This window comes from Triticum aestivum, chromosome 5B (assembly GCF_018294505.1).
Source record: "Triticum aestivum cultivar Chinese Spring chromosome 5B, IWGSC CS RefSeq v2.1, whole genome shotgun sequence".
NCBI lineage: Eukaryota > Viridiplantae > Streptophyta > Magnoliopsida > Poales > Poaceae > Triticum > Triticum aestivum.
In genome coordinates this window covers 127,626,168-127,630,537 of record NC_057807.1, presented here as the reverse complement: position 1 = coordinate 127,630,537, position 4,370 = coordinate 127,626,168, and positions in this window count along the sequence as shown.

Genomic DNA, 4,370 nt, shown 5'->3' with positions numbered 1-4,370 from the left:
ACACATAATAATTTTTCGGGAGCACAAAAGCGAAAAGTTTATGTTGATTGTACATGTGAAATAGAATTGTCATCTCACCTGCTAAAGAATAGTCAAAGCTTCATGTGACGATCGTGTGTTGATGGACTCAAGTTGTTGCACACGGATCAACAATGCGGCGTCATGTTGGTCATCGATGGACTGTAAGGAGATATCGTTATAATTCACACTTGGTTGCCATCTATAAAAGTAAGGGAAAAAGCGAGAAATAAGCAAAAAATGTAACATGAAAGTAATTGGGGGATAAACATCTGTAGAGATCGGTGGAAAAGAAATGTGTACCGACAAAAATGTCCAGACAATCTGTTGTATGCTTTCCTAACTGACAGAGGTGTATCAGAGGAAGTTGCAGTCACAAGAGGACTCATAGAGACCACAATGCACAAGACTAAAAAGGCGCAATACACAATTACGTTAAGGACAACAAATGAAACTTAAGTAGAAGAAGTTTCAGATGACGTAACTTGGCACAAATAAACAATTACTATGAAATAAAGAGATTTTGGAATCACATAATATATTGATCGGTGTGTTCCGAAGAATCTGGTAATTGCATGGTTGGTGAATCGTGAGGAGGAACATATTGGTCAATCTAAATCTGTGGATCTGTAAAAAAAAAGTTTCTTCGGAAAGAAGACCATGATCCTCACTTACTGATGGAGAATCGTGTGAAGATGAAGTTCAGTAACACCCAAATTGTTCGCACATACATGAGGCAGAATAGATGGTGAAGAAGGGTTTTCAATAGATGATATAAAGTCCGCAAATCTGCACGGATAAAATGGGATGTAGAAAGATATGAGAGGGCATGTCAAGTAAGCAAGAACAATAGCGAAACAGAAAGAGTAAAAGAGAAAATTACCTGTTGAATTGTAACTTTAATCCATCAAACTCCGCTCAAATCCCATATTGACAATGGAAACAATACCCATAGTAGGTGAAGTAGCGAAGCAAAGAAATTATGTGAAAGCGAAGAAAATAAAAAGGAACATATGAGAAACATCGAAGAACAATGTGGATGTACAGAAGAAAGAAGAGTTCGTCTGGAGTAAGAATGCAGAGATGGACGCGAACTGCAGAGATGGGAGGAAAGAGATGCACATGAAGCAAAGAAGTATGTACGGCATATCAGTATGACACCGACATGTAAGGTTCACCCGTACTCCAAAAGGAAAGAATATGTATGGCATATCAGTATGACACCGACATGTATATTGAAACGTATTAGCATGTATTCACGGGGTACAAGAATTAACTATATTTTTAACATTTTTTTAGTGCACACAAATGCACGATTCACGACGCAAACGAGAGGTGATGCTGGGCCTCATAGGTGTGTGCGCCTTGTGAATTTTCGCGGATGTTGCCTGAAATATTATTTTGGCTGCGAGGTGACGAAGGTTATTCATTCGTTCAGCCTGTGAATTCCAAAGCCGCCGAGGTGTTTCGGCCGGCGAACCTTCGACGGGCCACCCTTTGAGATCGGATTGCACCTCTCCATGGGAATCTCCGTGGTGTTGTCACTACGTACGTCTGAGTCCAGATCGCTGTGCGCAGGAACGGACGACACGCGTCATATGCCACGTGGCCTTTGCTGTACAAGTCGTATTTGCAATGCAAAAACTAAACAGAATTTACCTGATGAAACCTGATTGGAAGGCAAGCACTCGAGTTGACAAAACCACGCAGTTGTCCTTTCCAGGCAATCATCGCACAGTTGCACTTGTAGCATGGACATGGAGCCATCAGAATGACTAATCATGCCGTGTCAAGAGACAAATATAACAGCGACACTTTTTGTAGTTTATGCTTGGGCGTGTTAGCCCCTGCCATCTTCTGTGAAAACCGCTCCCCTTTCTGTGTGGAAATATGCACGCGCAAATGCGCAATACAAGATTAATAAAAGGTCTAGATTAGCAGCATTGTTTCTTCAAAATCGTATGAAATCTGAAATCTCGGCATTCTAAAGTTTGACAAATGAATGCTTCAATTTCTAAAAACCAAAAAAATTCTCAGTCAGTTTAGAAAAAATATTGAAGCCTCGTTTCAAATATTGCAGAAATAAGAAGATAATACCGCCTACGCACATGATATGAAAAAAATCCACGGTGCTGAAGACACTATGGTTTTTCCAAATACTACAGTGATAGAGTGAGAAAATATACGCGCTTTGTTCTAATAGAATAAAAATACATGCATCTCCAACGCCGTGCATCAAAGCATACACCCTAAACGTTCGCAGACATGTCCGAACGTGTCTGTGGACAACGGATAGGGGAGCGACTATACAATCCTATGCACAAATGGACAAAAATATAAGCAGGTTTCATATATTATATGCAAACCGGACGTTATTTAACACCAAAAAGCTCACACCCGTTATATGTAAAGCAACGACCAATCCAGCATACATCTCAACACAGCACTCGACACCGCAGCACACACACTCAAGGTAAGATATAAGTGTGAAACGAACAGCTAAAAACACCCTACCACTCCAAGTAAACTACAACTAGGAAGAAAGGGCACCGCTTTATGCTTTCGAGGACCTCTCCGAACGAAGAGAAGCCAAGCAAGACGAACCGGGAGCTATAAGACAACGCCTTCAGGAAGGATACGACTACGAGAGTCGCCACCGTCCGATCCAGGGATCGGGGTTTTCCCCAGAGCATCAAGGGGAACGAAGAGGAACCGCGACGATGCCTTCAAGAAGGGGACAACACCATAGACGCCGCCGCGATCGACCTGGCAGGGCCAAATGGGGTTTCACCCCGGAAAACCCTCCTCATCACCCAGACAGGGTACACAAAGCCGCCGCTCGTTGCACCACCGCCGCCAATCATCGCACCCTGACCACCACGCCACCCCCCCCACGACCATGTCAGCCACCCGAACCACGATCTCCACCCACGAGTACCACGGCTACCACCACCAAGGCCGGCACCCCGTCATCCAAGACCCCGACACCATCCAACCGGAGACGTGCAACTACGACGACTGAAGAGACGAGCGGAAAAGACCCTTCACCACTCCTGGGCGCCCCCAAGCCACGAAACCCACCCCTGGGTTGACCAGAAGCGGCCACCACCACCCCGTCCTGCCCCTCCTGGGCAAGGGGCGAGCTCCTCGGTGGAACCCCATCACCGACGGGAGGCAAAGATGGCCCTGCGGCCCTCCTGGTGGCGAAGTCGCCCCTCAGTGGTGGACATCGACTAGGAGCGGACCAGCCCTCCGGCAGAGGCAGCACACGCACAACGAGGAGAAGGATCGAAGGACAAACCGATCCGCTCGCAGACGAGCTGACGCCGAAGTAGAGTCTAGGCGTCTCTGTAGCCGAGACCGCCAAACTACCGTGTAGTCGACATGTCACAGGAAGGCCGCTGCAAGGCCAAACCTCGCCGCGGCGCTGAGGCGACGGGAGAAGGAAGGAGGAAGGGGACTGGAGGCCCGGCGGCTAGGGTTACCCCCCGTCGCTCGTGGGAGCAATGCGCGGGAGGAGGGGAGGAGGGGGAGGATTGCGCCTCTTTTCCTCATTCGCCCGCGTGTCTCGTACGTTATTTAACAAGTTCAACTAAAATAAACAAATAAATAAAACTACGTGAAGTACCGGGCAGTGACCTCGTGGGCATGGCCTCCGAGGCCACTGGCACCTCCGTCGGCAGCGTCGTCCTTGTTGTTGTCGTCGTCCTTCCGACGGCGAACGGCCTCCCAGGGATCGCGGCAGCCCTGATTGGCCGCCGATGCATTCTTACGGCGAACCGCTCCACCTCACGCAATCGATCGCAAACATCCGGCTAGCGGTGACAGTCAGGTGCGGACCCCGGCCCACGTCGCCCACCATTGCTCTTGCCGACAAGGGCACAAGCTGCACGCTTGAACTTGGCCAGACCAATCTTGTAGAGTTGGTCGCTAATCCAGCGTCGGAGGCGGGCGAACTTCTGCGCGGTGGTCTTGAACCGATCCTCGACCCAGGCCAACGAGAGGTCCGGGTTGGTGCGCACCCAGTCCGACGCCACATTGTATGTCACGAAGGCCGAACGACGCTCCATGTTGCGCCGCCCGAAGTGCTCCTCCTCGGATGTCGCCTTGACGGCCACCATCTTGGTGCTCAAGGAGGAGGTGCCACTGTTTCGTCCGAGGTAGTAGAGGAGGCGGCAGCGTGCATTAGCGATCACTGGAGCGGGCGCCTCCTCTTTCACGGCAACCGCACGCCATCAGTCACTTTCTTTCCTGACCATCCGATCAATATCCAACAGCCTCAATCATGTTGCGCCATGTTCATCTTTGTTTCTCCCCCATCTTCTTCCCCCCGCACGACATTTCCTCCTCCC